The 17,703-nt window shown below is 43.1% G+C and overlaps 1 protein-coding gene across 3 annotated transcripts in view; it reads right to left on the bottom strand.

Annotated features, from left to right (window-relative positions):
• PCDH15 (protocadherin related 15) overlaps positions 1-17,703 on the bottom strand; it is a 642,661-nt gene that overhangs the window by 479,100 nt on the left and 145,858 nt on the right. For all 3 annotated transcript variants that reach the window (XM_063164079.1, XM_063164078.1, XM_063164080.1), the window contains exon 3: positions 1,317-1,394. The gene's annotated coding sequence lies outside the window, so the exon portion shown is untranslated. The remainder of the gene's footprint in view (positions 1-1,316; positions 1,395-17,703) is intronic.

Here is a 17,703-nt window from a genome sequence, read left to right as displayed (position 1 = left end):
AGTGGCCACTACATGGAATTTCCATGCTCCTTCCTCTTGGAAGGGGACAACTCAGTATCACACTATCATCTTATTTTTTAGATATTTCCCTGAGTAAAGAATATGAGAAAACAAGACTGCTCTGCTCATTACTTCCAAACATCTTCCCTGGGAAACAACCCAACATCAAAATATTTTATCATCACACTCCCAGCATCTAAAAATTTCTGCTTGTCTGGCTGTTTGTGGCTCTGTGGTGCCCTTCTCCTGAGGTTTCTGCTGCCTCTAGACACAGCCACAGGCACCAAAATGTCCTTTTTTGTTTCCAATAACACCACAGTGCCCAGTGCTGAGCCCCTGGAGCTGTGACACAATGACTTTTCTTTTTTCAAGGTATTTACAATTACACAAATTGCTTGCTCCTTTTATTTTAGCATTCATTTTAAAGCCCAAAGAGTTTCATCTGCCCTCCCTTCCTGTACATTGCTCCTTGTGCTTTTAGCAATTATTTTAACAATTTCTTTTTTTCCCCTCACTAAATATGGTATGAGATATAAATTCACAGTGGGCTGTATGTACCTGGTTAATCCCCACAGCTTTAAAGAGAAATACAAGAAAATACACGAACCAAAAAAAACACATTCAGGTTCCCAGCTGTGACAGCAGCAGATCAATGTTTGCTGTGCCATCTTGACTTAAGTATCTTTTCTATGATCATTTCTCCAATTTATATTCATTACAGAACACCTGCCAGATCTGTTACCCAAATTATTTGGTGTCCCTGTTGTATCCCCCAACATGTGAAACCACCTCTTGTGCAATCAAAGCTCAAGTCTGCTTTGAGAATCACCACATAAAAAAAGATTGATTTTCATCTTGGAAATGTCAGACTTGTGCCTATAATGCTCAGCTACATTTCTCAGGAGCAGTAAAGTTCAAAAAAGAGCCCCAGCCCTGACACATCTCCGACACATCATGATGGATGTGACAGTTCTGCTGCTTTACTGCCAGAAACGTCCTGCTACAGAATGAGGCAATCAATGGAGGATAATAAATCTATCCCAGACCCCAGAACTATTTTTTGTACATGCAGAACAGCAGAAATGACACATTAGTTATACCTCTGGAGGTAATAAACCTTCGCACTTTTCTTTACTGTTGCACAATTCCAGTTAAACAATTTAATCTTTACCTGTTTTATCTGTTCAACGCTTCGCCATCACAACTCCCAATATGCATTTTCAAATTATTAATGGAGTGAATTAAAAATAAAAAGAAAAAGAGAGAGGGAGACAATTGAAGACACACTTTCCAGTTAAAAGAAGAAGTTTTCTTACCATTTTTTCTCGTCCCTCTGTCAGCCAGGAGAACAACTGCTGCTCCAAAGGAATGTGCTGAATTACGTTCCCTTCATCCTGGAACACATTGCTCCTGATTAATACTGACTCAGAAATTTTACCTTGAGTGCACAGCACAAATACATTTCATTTCCCTTTTTTTTTTTTTTTTGAGAAGCCCCGTGTTTGAGATAAATTACAGCAAGTTTGGAAAAGTTAATTTGACGTGCATAAATCAAGGCTTGGCAGAGAAAGGATTGGTTTGATTTATAACTAATGCCTTTGAGTGTATTCTCCTACCTATCCTTCAGGTAACAGCCCTGATTTCAGCAAGAGGGAATATACTTCAAAATAAGTATTTTCTGAGGTCATTTGACCACACCAGCAACAAAACAAGCCCAGCTGTGCCAAACACGGTGATTTAAAATACATGAGTTCATTTCAAATTTTCACTACACAGGCGCAATAAATTTGAAAACTGTTGCAGGACTAGATTGATGTTTCCTTGTGCTTGTGTATGATTTCCAAAATACATCCATGGATCACTGTCATAATTCTATTTCTCCCATTATTCTATACATTCATAAGCACACAGACAATATTTAATGCTGTACTAACTGAGTTTGGACGAGGCAAAGCACACAGCACAAGCAGGTGTGTGACTAAAACTCTGTAAAACTGAGAATTAGGAGGAATTCCAAGGCCAAAAAACTTCTATTTATTAATTTAGCTTTTCCTAGGCTTTTCCTAGTTTTAAAGGCAGGAATATCCTGATATTCTCTCTATCTTGCCCCCTGAAGGTCACTGATTGCGTTTACAACCAGACTGAGGAAGGAACAAGAAGCAAAGTTTATTTTGCTTTTGCACAAACCTTAAATGAGTTCATAGACCTGTAATGGGAACCAGGCTGTGAGGAAACAGGGTAGGAAATGAGTTTGGGTGACACCAAAATCCCTCCTGACTATTCAGTGGTGGCCCTTTGCTCCTGAGGAGTCCCCATGAAATACTGGAGGCAAAAAATAAGAACAAAAAAGCAAATTTCAGCACATCTGTGCTTGGACACAAGGCAATCTCACCCCACCAAAGAATTATCATTTATTTTTGTGTGTGGCCTTGTTGTCCCCTTGTCAGACACAGCTTCACTCTCCTGTTTTTGGGAAGGGCAGGGAGGGAAGGAATTCTCTCAGAGCACACAGGGAGACTCCAGCAGGATCAGGAGCTGCTGGCCATGGCTGATGAAACGTTCCCATGACAATCCCTCTCCTCTGTGCATCTCACAGCTATTTCCAGCAAGCATATTTTGGATTTTTTGTCCAAATGAGAACAACAATGCATTTCCTGAGGAAATCAAAATTAGCAGGAGCAGTGCTGCACTGCTTTGTAGCTGCTTCTGACAATTAATAAATTAATATTATGTGGTGAGGGAAGAGACTGAAAATATCTCAAATGGTTATTTCTCTTCAAGCTGGATGATGATTTTTTAGAGTATTTTCTCTGAGATTCAGTGAAATGCTCTGAAAATACTTTGTAGGTAACAGTTCATTTAAAAACAAAGCAATAGCTCTAAAAAAAGAGTAAGATTTGAGATTTTTTTCCCCCCTAGGAGCTAAAATAACATTTGGAGCGTTCTTTAATTTTTTAATGATAGGAAAATATTTTGCATTAATATAATGAAGTTGCTCATTATACCTGAAGCTATTTTTAAATTTCCCATAACTGGCATAGCAGTTCACCTAATCATCTCTAATTTTAATGCAATCCTTTTAATTCCTGATAGAAACCTAATTTTTTAAACAAATGTTAAATAAATAGCAAGTCTGGAATCAGTACAGCTCCTGCAGCATTGTGTCATTCCCAACCACATGAAAACACTCTGTAATACAAAATTATTCATTTTCAGTCACCATTACAGCTCAAAAACCTATAAAGGTTCACCAGATTAACTTTCAGCAATAAAAGATTTAAATACATTGTCTTGATTAGCAAAAATTTGTTAACTTCTTTCACGCATTATTAGCTCAACTCAGATTTTCCAATTTCATTGGTGTCCTTGACAGAGGGAAAAAAGGAAGGATTTTCTGAGCAAGGAAAAGAACAGGGTGGTCTCAGGTGAGGCAAGGGCTCTCAGAGATCAGAGAAATTCAAATTCCATCTTCCAGCCCCTTCATGATCTGCTGACCTGATTTGTGCTCATAAATGAGCAGTAGGGATTTAATTCCAAGCCAAAGGAAGTGAATGAAAGGATTGTTTGGTTGTTTATTTTGGTGAGTTGGAGAATTTCTGTCTGGAATCACAGAATCCTGGGTTGTCAGGGACCCATGAGGACCCAGTCCCACTCCTGACCCTGCAATATTGCCCTTTTTAGGGTAATTTTGTCTTTTAAATCAGTGCAAGGGCAACAGCATGAGCAGAAGTTTAATCAGCATCCTCCCTCAGCTCCTCTCACTGAATTTTGCTGATTGTGATTCTAAATGCTGCTGAGATTCAGCTCCTAAAAATGTGTCATAACAACTCCAGCAGCACTGACACCCTGACCTTCAACTCTAATTAATTTTAACAGACATGGCTGTGTTTTGAAAAACTAAATAAAATAAAGATCTGCCCTGCTCTTTTCTAAAACAAATACAAAGGGAAGAGTCAGCCTACTGAATACATATAATGAGATTCAAAACCAAAATAAAGTTATTAAAATGGCTTCTCCTTATTGCGCTTTAAGAAAGGGGTTTTGACCACGGGCACAAAAACCAGACCACAAAAAACCAACCAAAACTCACCAGAACAGTGCTACACTAAGGCTACATTAAAAAAAACAAAAACAAAACAAAAAAAAACCAGTTTCAAACTAAAAGCAAACAAGATCTAGATCGGTGTCATGTAATTTTCACATTTGTAGTGACTTTTAATGGTATAATAAAATGAACATTTTTTTGCTATACCTTTCTGAGACCTCACACCGCAGGATTACCTTTCACTTGTGAAGTCACTGTAGAGTCACCTAAGTCATGTTGAAAACAAAACTAATCACCCAATTAATTCAAGACCATAAATAATGACTTTTTTTTCTTAATGAGATTAAAAATACAGTCTATTCTAGGTCAGCCATGTTTTTATAGCTACAAATAATAACATTAAGGCCTTGTAGGAAATAAAATAGATTTGGAATTAAAACCCATGCTTTATGCAGAGTCACTCAGTGACTATACAGAGTTTAACACAGAGGTTTTCTTTTCAGTTTTCTGTAGTGTCTACTTAAAATAATGTGACTGTGAGAGACGTTAAATCAGTGAAAGACTAAAATGCCACAGACTCCTTTCTTTCGTTGATCTCAGCCTTGTCAAGAGCCTGTTCTTGAGAACAGCCCAGGAGAGGTGGAATTGTGAGAGGGGATAAGGCACTGTGGCATTTCATGATAAAAATGTTTTCACTCTCCAGGAGATGAGGCAAAAAAAAAAACCCAACCCTTTTTACATCCTTTAAACACAATTGGCATGGCTGTCCCTTCCTCAAGAGAGAGAATCTATTCCTTGGATAGGAGAAACAAATCTGGGTTGTGCAAGGGCAGTGAGTGAAGAGCTCTCTCCATGAATATCCACCTACTCAGACACAGAATAACCAGCTCCTGAGGCAGCAAATGAAACCCATGGCTTCAGCAGCTATGAAACACAGAACACTAAATAATTCAGCTCCCAAACACTAATTACAGGATGTTGGCAGCAGGAGCTGCCAGCCCTGAGGATGCAGAGATGACCCCAGGATGTGCTGATGCTCCCTCTGACCCTGCTGCAAACTGGAAAATGAGCCCTGCCCTAAAGAGAGGAGCATGGCCATGATGAGGGGGGCTTTATATAGAATTCCCACTGTCCTCAGCATGAAATTCCTGGGAGCAAAGACAATTTCCCAGAGCACATTGAGACCACCTGAGTGTTGCAGACATCTTTTCATGAAAAATCCTTTCCCTAGGATTTTTTCTCCTGAGAAGCTGCAAAGCCTCAGGAACAAAATGTAAACATTGATTATCTGCTGCTGTGGAATGCAACAGGTGCATCTGTGATTGCTCTCATGTGGTTGTTTCTAATTAATGGTAAATCACAGTCAGCAGGCTTGGACAGAGAGTCTGAGACACAAACTTTTGTTATCATTCTTTGCTATTCTATCCTTAGCTAACCTTCTGATTAAAACTTTTCTTCTATTCTTTCAGTATAGTTTTAATGTAATATATATAATGAAATAATAAATCAAGTCTTCTGAAATATGGAGTCAGATCCTCATCCCTTCCCCAATCCAAGAACCCCTGTCACACCTGAGGAAAGTGTTCCAGTCCCTGCTCAGACAAGGATTAATGCTGTTGCTCCTAACAGGAAAAAAATCACCAGGAATTCCCACCCTGTGTGAGGTAGGGCAGTGTCAGACAAAACCAGCAGCTCTGTATCACACACAGGACCACAAAGTAAATATTCCCAGAACCCCAGAGCAGCTGGGGATGGCAGGAGTATCTGGAGATCACCCAGTGTAATCCCCCTGCCAGGCAGGGGCACCTGGAGCAGGTGGCACAGGGACACGTCCAGTTGGGTGTGGGATGTCTCCAGAGAGGGACACTCTCCCCAGGCAGCTGTTCCAGGGCTCTGCCACCCTCCATGGAAAGTTCTTCCTCATGTTGAGGTGGAACTTGTGAAGTATGGCCCCTGCTCCTCATCCTGTCACTGGCACCACCTCTGACAGCCCCTGGAGATGTCTGTGTGGATTGCTGGGATCCCCCTCAGCCTTCCCTGCTCCAGACTGACCAGGCCCAGCTCCTGCAGCCTCTCCTCATCAGAGAGATGCTCCAGAGCCCAAATCATCTCTGTGACCTCTTCTGGACCCTCTCCACTATCTCCTTGTCCTTCTTACCCTGCAGAGCCCACAGCTGGACACAGCATCCCAGATGTGCCTCACTGGGCAGGGCAGAGGGGCTGGATCCCTCCCTGACCTGCTGGCCATGCCCTTCCTGATGTCCCCAGGACCATGGAAGGTTCTTCCTCATGTTGAGGTGGAACTTGTGATGTATGGCCCCTGCTCCTCATCCTGTCACTGGCACCACCTCTGCCAGCCCCTGTGTGGATTGATGGGATCCCGTCTCACCCTTTCCATCTCCAGACTGACCAAGGCCTACTCCTGCAGCCTCTCCTCATCAGAGAGATGCTCCAGACCCCAAATCATCCTTGTGGCTTCCTGACCTGCTGGCCATGCCCTTCCTGATGTCCCCAGGACCCCACTGGCCCTTCAGGCCACTCTCTGTCCACTCATGGGCACCTTGTCCCCAACAGCACCCCCAGGTCCTTCCCTGCAGGGCTGCTCCAGCTCCTCCAAGCCTGTACTGCTCCTGCCCAGGTTCAGGACCAGAATTTCCCTGGTTGAACCTCACCAGGTTTCTCTGCAGCCGCTCAAGGTGCCACTGAGGGTCAGCTCAGCCCCAGGTGGATCCAGCAGCTCCCACCACCAGCACTGCCACACCAGGCTCCGATCCCAGACCAAACAAGATTCCCCGGCCTGAAATTCCATGTTCCCTCTGATCTTTTCATCACTTTTGCACCTCACTGTGGTACTAACAGAGCCAGAGCACAGAGAGGTGCCAGCGATTGATTTTCTGGTGTCTTTCCTGGTGTTACCTGTCCATATGATCAGGGGGTTTTGTCACCAGTACAAGGCCTGGCCTCAGAGAGTGATGCCACCTGGAAACCCCAAGAATCACCCGAGGATGAGGTGAACAGAGGGATCTGTACCCAGAACGTTCTGGAAGGCAGACCCCAGGTGTATTCCAGGAAAGGAAGGTCCCAAAGCTCCCATATTTCCCTTTAAGCTCTGGTCCCAGCAATGCCATAAAACTCATCCCCCACCATCTTCATCCTTTTCTCCTTTTCCATTTATCTCCCTGTGTTCAGACATGACACAAAACATAAATGATGATGTACAAAATGGCCAGAAAAAATAAAGTACAGCTGTCACTCTGGTGGACAAAAAAATAATGTAGCACAGATAAGAAATGAGTCCAGTCTGCATTATCAGAGCACCTCAAAAATGCTAAAGATCAAGGATATGGGCTAATTTTTAAAACTACTGCGAGCCCAGGTATCTCATCAAGCCTTTCCAAAAGCATCTGCTTTCCTTCAGGGCTTTTCATGTCCAGCCTATAGAAAGGATAAATACTCCTTTAAGTGGCAATGATTTCTGAAAGATGAATTTTGCAGTGATTTATGCTTCAGGCAGTGTGTATAAAACCTGACAGGAAGCTCTAAACTGATGAGTGTTCCTGCATTGCTCTTGCACTGATTTAAAAGAAAAAAATCACCCTAAAAAAGGCAGTATTTGCTTGAGTTCTAGAAACAGAATCCCACTCTTAAAGGATGGCAAGAGCTGAGGAATATCACTGATGTGGTGATAAAGATTTTCTTAGAAGAAAACCAAATTCCTGAGAGATGTATCCTGACATAAAAAAATTATCAGATATCTGCTCTCCATTGCCAGCAGTACCTCTGGAATCAGTGTGTTCCATGGTTAATAATCAGAACATGGCAATAACCAGAAAAATTATTTTGAGGTTAAATGAAGGAAATCAGTTTAGCCATCCCTGCTAAGGAGAGATAATGATGATATTCAAAGACAAATCAATGTATTTACAGATTAATACTCCAGTGTAAAACACAAAAAATAGGAATTGAGGAAATAACTTAGTCTTTCTCTAATATTCCTTCCTCAAACCCTGAAAAATTTCTAGAACATTTTTTTTTCAGCATTAGTGGCACCTGCAGCCCAAGACAAGTAAGCAAATTAAGCACCTTGCAAAGGCTCAGCCACAGCAGCTTCTCTTCTCCCAGCTAATTAAAGGGTTTTCCTCTGAGCCTGAAGCTGTCTAATCATGGCAGAAGCATTCCCCCATCATTAGGGATGACTTGAATCAATCCTGCAGCAGGATGCAGACTCAATTTCCTATTTGATTTTTAATTATAAGCTCTAGATACCAATTTCCCTAAGTTTTCAACATAAACATTAAAGAAAACCAAACACCATGACTGAGATTTCACAGTCTTTTGTTATTCATAAGTGGACTAAAACTGAGCAATTTTGCTTTCACAAAAACCCAGGCATAATCCAAATGATTACAGAACTCAAATCCCTCCGTGTCCAATATTGCTGATCAAAACCAATGCAACAGACAGGCCTGAGATAAGATCTCTGCATCATTCTGGCAGCTTTATTGTTATTGTTTTTTAACTCTTGGTAGAAATAGGGCCCCCAAAAAAATATCTTTCAAGAGATCTTTCATTTCCTTTCCATGCCTTACAAGAAACAGAATAAGTATATTGTGGTTTAATGTGCTAAATTAGACAGCAGGTTTTAAAACACGGTGTTGGCTGATAGCAGCACAAAGAGTAAGATAGCTTCTTAATCAAGGTTTTTTTTTTTCTGGACGTTGATTCTGGAATTACTGGCTACTGAAGGAAAAAAACACAAAAAATCCCCAAAAAACCCCAAAAAACCAAAACAAACTCCCCCCCCCCCAAAAAAAAAACTCCCAAAAAACCCATAAAACAAAAAACCCCAAAAAACAAACAAAAAACCCCCAAAACCAAAACAAAAAACCACAAAAAAAACCCCAAAAAGCATAAAAACCCCAAAACAAAAAAACCCTCAAAAAACAAAAAAACCCCAAAAAACCCCAAAAAACAAATGTAAAAAAAACCCTAAAAAGCCAAAAAAACCCAAACAAACCCACAAAACCATAAAAACCAAAAAAACAAACAAAAACCCCCCAAATAATATTAAAAAAAAAAAAAAAAAAAAAAAAAAAAAGAAAACCAAAACCCCAAAATGAACAAAAAATCCAAATGGTTGCAGGGCAGATTCCACTTTTAAAAATTCCAATTTCTTCTTTGTTGTTTTGAATAAGGGCTGAGAGAGGCTGCTGTGCTCTCTGTGCCTTTAGCCGACAGAGGCAACAAGCATTTTCCTCTGGAATTCCTCAATTCAGCTGTGAAGAATTTCATCTTTCCCTTTTTACCTCGGGAGTGCAGCTGAAGTAATGCAAAATGCCCAGAGTGCACAGAGATATTTCAGTGCAGCTGCATTGTCTCAGCAGACAATAGAGGGCCTGGAGGAGAGCAGTGCTGGAAATAAATTTCCCAGCTGAGCTCAGGAGGAGAGGACTCATCCCAAACCATCCCTGCTGCCCTCATCAGGGCACTTGTGCACCTCTGGCAGCAGCCGGTGCCAGCACATCACCACAAACGCAGAGAATTGATGAAAAGAAATGAATTACTGAGTGGTATTAAAAGAACAACTGGAGGAAAACTGAATTGGGCACTTGGGAGGAAATTGGAGAGGTAGGAGCAGGCTGTGCTTTGTCGTCTGCAGCACGGTTCAAAAGAGGAATAGAAAATATATAGCAGAGCTCATTCCAGCCAAGGAGACAGCAACAATAAAAGGAAGTTCTCAAAAGGACTGTGGGCACCTTCAGTTTGGGGGGAAAAAACTCTCTGGGAGGCCAAAACAGACAGAAAATTCTCAGGATAATTCACTTTAAGCCATTCACGTACACATGGATTGAAACGTGATTCTGGAACTACAAGAGAAAGTATGGAAAACACAGCAGATTTCCTGGTTCCATTTCTACTCCACCTAAGCCCAGAGCAGCTGCAGGTCTGAAATCCTTCCCAGTTTGTTCCAAATCTGCTCTCTCAAGATGTAAAAGTCAAAACACACATCCTTCCTCCAGGAGGGGTTTGGCTCACGGGAGGGGAAGGGCTGGTGGTAAGAACAGCTGCACTTATTCAGATAAAGGCAACTCAGGAGCTGAAGAGCAAGAAAATAAAAAAACAAAACCCAGAACAACACACACCAGAAAAACCACACCTGAATAAACAACACCTGAGAGGACTTTAAGACATTTGCTTGAGGGAAACATATCTGTTCAAAAAATCTTAGCTTGGAACTGCAATTAGCACATGACGAAAATTATTGAAGTGAAAGTGTATTTAAGCAAAAGTCATTAATGTAGTGATTTTAGTGATAATTAGCAACAGAGGCGAAAAGTTTCTAAACAACAAATGAAAAGCACTAAGCCATATAAGATATTGAACTTTTCTCACGGACAACCTTGTTGACTAGGTTGCAACCCAGATGAAAATCGAAGTAACACATGTAAAAATAAAGGTAGGGAAGCAAATTAATAATCTATACCAGATTAGAATAAGAAATAAAGCCATTTAGGAGTTCTGCAAAATGGAGCCCAGATCCTATAGAAGGTCCATATTAAGACAGATTCTTTTAAGATGCTTTAAAAGTCACCCAGCCCAGCCCTGTGACTACACTTTAATTCCAACCCAGGGCTGAGAGTCCCCAAAACAGCACCACCTCTAAAGCCTGGCTCAATGAAACCTGCTTGAGCAGCCATGGTTCAGCATTAAAGTCAGACACCAAGATATCTGATGGGATATTGGGAATTGGGAATTGTTCCCTGGCAGGGTGGGCAGGCCCTGGCACAGGGTGCCCAGAGCAGCTGTGGCTGCCCCTGGATCCCTGGCAGTGCCCAAGGCCAGGCTGGACATTGGGGCTTGAAACAGCCTGGGACAGTGGAAGGTGGGATGAGAAGAGTTTTGAGTCCCTTCCAACCCAATCCCTTCCATGATTCCATGATAATCCACACCAAGACAGAAGTTCCCCAGTTCAAAGCAGACCTCAGGAGAGCCTGACAGTAATTCCAGCCCAGGACATGGAGCATGGAGGTTCCCCACAAGGTTGGAGCCAGATCCATGGAGCAGCAGAAGCATCTCTTCTGGCACAGCCAACAAAAAGCTGCTGTGCTGAGTTTGCAGCTCTTGCTGCCTGAGCTGCTCCCAGTGACAGACAAATCCCCACAGAGTGAACGTCATCATCATCATCATCATCATCTGCAGGAGCAGCCAAAAATGTCAGGTGTGACCATTCCTGTGGGATATCCAACGTGACCATTTCTGTGGATGTCCGGTGTGACCATTCCTGTCAGATGGCAGGTGTGACCATTCCTGTGGGATATCCAACGTGACCATTTCTGTGGATGTCCGGTGTGACCATTCCTGTGGGATGTCCAGTGTGACCATTCCTGTAGGATGTCCAGTGTGACCATTCCTGTGGGATGTCCAGTGTGACCATTCCTGTAGGATGGCAGGTGTGACCATTCCTGTGGGATGTCCAGTGTGACCATTCCTGTGGGATATCCAACGTGACCATTCCTGTGGATGTCCGGTGTGACCATTCCTGTAGGATGGCAGGTGTGACCATTCCTGTGGGATGTCCAGTGTGACCATTCCTGTGGGATGTCCAGTGTGACCATTCCTGTAGGATGGCAGGTGTGACCATTCCTGTGGGATGTCCAGTGTGACCATTCCTGTAGGATGTCAGGTGTGACCATTCCTGTGGGATATCCAACGTGACCATTCCTGTGGGATGTCCGGTGTGACCATTCCTGTAGGATGGCAGGTGTGACCATTCCTGTGGGATGTCCAGTGTGACTATTCCATTTAGGATGTCAGATATGAACATTCCCATAGTGTGTTTAATGGTGATTGTGCCAGGGGAAAGCGGAGAACGTGTGGTGAAAATGTGTCATCTTGCTGCATCTCAAACACCTGATGAAGCCTGGAGAGATGCTCATTGTCCAGTGAAAACCTGAACCTGAGGGCTTGGTCCTGATCCTGAGTTTTGCCTGGAAACATCTCCTTGGGGCTCTGGAGAGCTTTGTTCCCAGCTGGTACTGGACAAACACACCCATAACTCCAGAATTAAACCCTGAACCTTCTCAATCCCATCAGCAGAGGCTCAGTGTCACAGATGGAGCAGAAACTCCAAACATCCAATAATAAAGTGCATCACAGACTCACATGCCAGTTGTTCACATTGTGGATTCCTTAAATCCATTATTTATCAGTGGAAGAGCAGAGGATCAGTTCAGGGGAGAACACGAAAATACTTCTGAATGACCACAACAGGCCTAATGCCTGAGATTACCAAAACGTCACAAATTTACCACTGATAAAAAAAAAAAAAAAAAAAAAAAATCACACAACCTCAAACTTAAAATAATCCATTTATATAATCAAATGATATGGCTGATAAAGTAGAAGCTAAGCAGAACAACTTCAGCTGGTTCTGGCTCTTGCACAACAACTAAATATTTACTTTTCATAACACAAAATATTTAATCAAACCTCTGATACCATAAATACCTACAGGTGACTCCACACATAGAGCAGGACGTGCCAAGTGTGTGATTTTACAGTTTCATGCTTCACTTCCCCAGACTGCTCACATTTCAAAAAAGCTTTTTTAATCCTCAGTTTTGCTGCTGCTTTTTTGCCAAGTGCATTCTCCTGGCTTCAGGTAGAGCCAGAGACCTGCTGAGATCCTGGGGAGCAACGTGAGGCCTTATCTCCAACACCACCTCTTGTCTGGGCTGTGTACTTGGAATTAATCTTTTTGGAGTGCAGAGGAGGTGGAGAGAAGGATTCAGGGGGGAGAAACACCTCGGGAGAGTTTAACAAAACAAGGCAGGATGCGCTTAACTTCTTAAATCTGACTACACCAAGGCCTGGAGACAAGATTGCTGCTCCCTTCACACACCAGCTGCGCAAGGGCAAACACAAACTGGTTTTGTTTTTCAAGCTCAGTGAAATGAAGGCTGTGGGCACGGGATAAATACGTATCAAAGAGCCAGGGGCAGTTTGAGGCAGGATGTTGAGAGCAGGCTCGCTGCAGGGGACACGGCAGCAAAATGAGCTGCTCCATCTCAGAGCATCCTGATTAATGTGCAGCAGGATTATCCAGCACACATTGCAGGGAGGGCAGGTGCCTGGTGGCCTCTCCAGCCTAAAAGCCTCGTGTTAGAGGAGAACCTGCAGTGAAAAACCATTAAAGGCTTGGCACAGCACATCTGGGCTCGCCAGGTACCAGCACACACAAACTGCAGAATGGCGAATGACCTGGATGGCCTTAGGATGAAGGAGGGCAGAGATGGATGGGATATTGGGAAGGAATTCTTCCCTCTAGAGAGGCCTTGGCACATTGTGCCCAGAGAAGCTGTGGCTGCCCCTGGCAGTGCCCAAGATCAGGTTGGACAGGGCTTGGAGCAGCCTGGGACAGTGGGAGGTGTCCCTGATATCCCAGGAAGGAGATGAGCTTTAAGGTCCCTTCCCACCCAAGCCATCCTGGGATTCTGTGATATTAAAGACTTCTAATCAGTCAGAGAAGAAGTTACTTTGCATTCCCACTCAATCCCTTGGATCTGGTGATCACCTGCCCCCTCAGCAAGGGAACCTGCTTGGATTTCCCCTCTTCCTGCAGTCATGCTGCGTTATTCCCAGCAGCCAAGTTATACATCCATGGTCAAACTCTCAAACCCAGCAGCCAAGTTATACATCCATGGTCAAACTCTCAAACCTGGATATTCCTAGAAGAGAGAGGGATCAAATGGCAGAAAAAGGAGGCTTTTTTCCCTGCACTCCTTCACTAGGGAATGCAGCCGAAGGAATTTTCCTAAAGCAAATCTCCAGCCTTCCCCTGGCACAGCTTGGCAAGGGCAGAAGGCAGCTGCAGAAATCTGGAATTTATTCTCCTGCCAGATGTTTCTGGCACTTTCCTGGCCTCACCAGTGACCTTGTGGGGTAACTTTACTGCTCCCTGTCTTGGCAGTGGGAGGAGATCAGTGTGAGAACCTGATAGAAAATCAGTTTTATCCTCTGGAATTCTTCCTTCCCATCCCGAAATGCTTTTCTATATAACAAAAATACTCTGATATTTGTCTTCATTTTCTCCAGAACACTGAGACATACAATAATTACATAAATGTAGAATAAAACCCCAATAGCTTCCATTTTATATACACATTCAATTTCTAAGACAAACACCTGTTGCATTACTAAGCAATCAATGTAAAATAGCTTGGGATGTGAAATACCCAAACTTCAAGTCGTTTTTTGAGGATTAAAATCCATTCTCCCATTATCATTATGTCTCATTTGTTAGCAGTTCCACATGATATTTACAGCCTCTTGCAGCAGGAAAAGACTCAAATTAAACTCTGTTTCTCAAGTGTGGATTGCATGTTCTAAAATTTCAAGACTGTAATTGACTCCCTGAGATTTCTCACTTTGGAATTGAGTATATACCCCAAACAGATCATTGCTTGCACCTTTACTTTCACAGGTGTTCTTTTCACTCCAGAGGGCTGTAAAATATTCAGTCTTAAAGAAGTTCATTAAATAACCTCTGCAAATTTGGATCATTTCTAGTTTAGGAAAAACAACATTTTCTTCAGCTTGGGCACAATCCTGCTAAACAGTGGACACGACATTGAGGATAGAAAGAAAGGAATTATTTTGTTTCTTACAGCCCAGGCAGCAGCGTTGCTCTGAGATGCCAGATCTCCAGGCTCCAGTTAAAGAGGAGGTTGAAACCTTCATTTCCTGCCAAACACACCCTCCTTGTCATTGTCCTTTCTCCTGCCTCCTCAGTCCCAAAGTGCTACTCTCTTCAAGGCTGTTCAAAGCAAGGCCTCAAACATCATTTTGTAGTAAATCCCCAATTCTTGAACACAACAGGCTGGTTTTCCCCAGTGCTCCCTCCAAATATGCCTTTTATACTTGAAAGAAAACCACACCAAGGTGAAGAAAGCTCATTTAGAGAGTCATGGAACGGTTTGGGTTGGAAGGGACCTTAAATCCCATCCATTCCACCCCTGCCATGGCAGGGACACCTTCCACTGTCCCAGGCTGCTCCAAGCCCTGTCCAACCTGGCCTTGGGCACTGCCAGGGATCCAGGGCCCCCTCCTCACCAGGAAGAGTTTCTTGCACTGAATTTGCAGCCATGACTCCAGAATAAAGCCATTTGTTTTCCTGCAGCTTGGCAATCAAGGGAATTAAGTGAATTGCCCGCAAAAGCAATTCACCTGAGCTCTTGTCACCTGAAACAAACAGTGGAGAAATGTCAGCTTCTGACAGCAGCTCCCAAAAATGAGAGACTCCAGCATTTGGCTCAGGCAGTGAAACAGAAAGTCCCTCCATTCCAATGGAACTCATGGAGCTGCAGTGAGGACAATTGCCATCAGCACAGGCAGACGTGGCTCTGGGCCTCCAGAAAACATGGAATGTTTCAGCTCTTTAGGAAAAGCAGTGGCAAAAATCCTCTCTCTTCTCCTAGCGCTAAAGTGCAGATTTCCTCTCCAATTCCCTGTTTCTGTGCTCAGAAACATTTGTCCAGCCTGCCTCGCTGTATTCTGTTTTCTGAAGGTAACCAGGCTGCAGCTCCATTGGGGTCACCTGACATTTACTGAGGGAAGCAAAAGCTGTTTGATGTACAATTAATGCATCAAAACCCTCAGTTTCCAGCATTCTCAGGAGATTGACTACCTGTATTATTTAGAGAGCTCAAATTTAAATTCTGAGCAGCTTCTGAGAGCACTAATGATTCATCCTTTCATCCCATTTGGCTTCTAAGCAGACACAAGTACAAAAATTATGCAAGAATTAAAATGACCCACAGTATTAATTCACAAATAGCAAAAGGTGGGGAAGAGATTGAAGTTCTCACAACGTGGTTCATTCTGGAAAACAGCAGCAGCTCCAGCAATAAAGTTTGTTTTAAAGTTCAGCTCTGGGAAACTTGTTCCTCACTCATTACAGAAGGGTGTTTTATGGAAGTGCTGTCACAGAACATAAAACTCAGGTATTTTTTCATTGTGTATTTATGAGACTAAGGCCAGTGTTTTACACCTCTTGCACATTCAAAGGTAATACTCTATATTTTAACTTTCCAGTTAAAATAACCTTGCAAACACTTCAAACAAATGTACTTCTACAGTGCTTTTATGAGTTAGCAAAAAGACAAAATAAGCAGAAGGCAGACTGCCATGAACTCCCCATTCTGGAATACATTAAGTTTTCCTCCCACAGCACCTGCAGCTGCCCCAGGAATCAGGTATGGGTACCACACTGACATTATCCTGGATGGTCCCACTGCAGAGCATGTACCAGGCACCCCACACCAAAACTCTTCACCTTTCTTTGTGGCACTTGGATTGGAAAGATTTATTTTTTAAAAGAGGAATTTTCACTTCAATCTCTGCTCTGTCTCTGTATCTGAATAAACAGATGCCAGAATAAACCCTGATCTGAAATTAGTGATGTTGCGTGAAAACTGCAAAAGCAAACAAGTTCACAAAAAGATTATTGTTGCGGACATCTTTTATGAAAAATATTTTCCTTAAGATTTTTCCTCCTGAGAAGCTGGGAGGCCTCAGGAACAAAATGTAAACAATGATTGTCTGCTGCTGTGGAATGCAACAGGGGGATCTTTGGTTAGTCCATGTTGGATGTTTCTAATTAATGGCCAATCACAATCACCTGGCTTGGACAGAGAGTCCGAACCACAAACCTTTGTCATCATTCCTTTCTATTCTATTCTTAGCCAGCCTTCTGATGAAATCTTTTCTTCTATTCTTCTAGTATAGTTTTAATGTAATATATATCATGAAACAATAAATCAAGCCTTCTGAAACATGGAGTCAGATCCTCATCTCTTCCCTCAACCCGAGACCCCTGTGAACACTGTCACAGATTGTCCCTTATTATTCAAACCAGCTTATAAATTTCAGTCTCAGCCTGGAGCAAAGGAGGCTCAGGGGGGCCCTTGTGGCTCTGCACAACTCCCTGCCAGGAGGGGACAGCCAGGGGGGGTCGGGCTGTGCTGCCAGGGAACAGGGACAGGACAAGGGGAAAGGGCCTCAGGCTGGGCCAGGGGAGGCTCAGCTGGGACAGCAGCAGCAATTTCTGCATGCAAAGGGTGCTCAGGCCTTGGCAGGGGCTGCCCAGGGAGCTTTGCAGTGCCCAGCCCTGCAGGTGTTAAAAATGTGTGGATGTGGTACTTGAGGACATGGCCAGTGTGGTTGATGGCTGGACTTGGTTTTGAAGTTCTTTTCCAACCTCAGCGATTCTGTCATTCCACAACTGCACATTCCCAGCATGTTTCCTCCAGGTTATCTCTGTCACTCAACAGCCCACCTAATGCAAAAGCTATGGAAGTTCCATCCCTCTTCTGCCACAGATGATTTCTTGAATTCTGACCTCGAAAACAAAATCTACAACCCAAAGATTTGAGTCCTCACCCACCACTTCCCATTTGAGCCATCTCTGAGTCAGAAAAGCCCAGCCCACCTTAGCCCTGCCTTTCTCTGTCCCAATTAACATCACAAAGATCCTCCAGGGCAGAGTTTCAGCCATTCAGTGAGAGTGCTCTGATTTTCATTTTATTCCAGTACTTTAAAACCAGATCTTTTTATTATTACTCCAAAAACCAAGTGGAGATTATGTGTTTATACTGATA

The sequence above is a fragment of the Melospiza melodia genome, chromosome 9 (assembly GCF_035770615.1).
Source record: "Melospiza melodia melodia isolate bMelMel2 chromosome 9, bMelMel2.pri, whole genome shotgun sequence".
NCBI classification, from domain to species: domain Eukaryota; kingdom Metazoa; phylum Chordata; class Aves; order Passeriformes; family Passerellidae; genus Melospiza; species Melospiza melodia.
The sequence above is the reverse complement of the archived record's forward strand: the minus strand, read 5'-3'. Positions and strand labels throughout refer to the sequence as shown.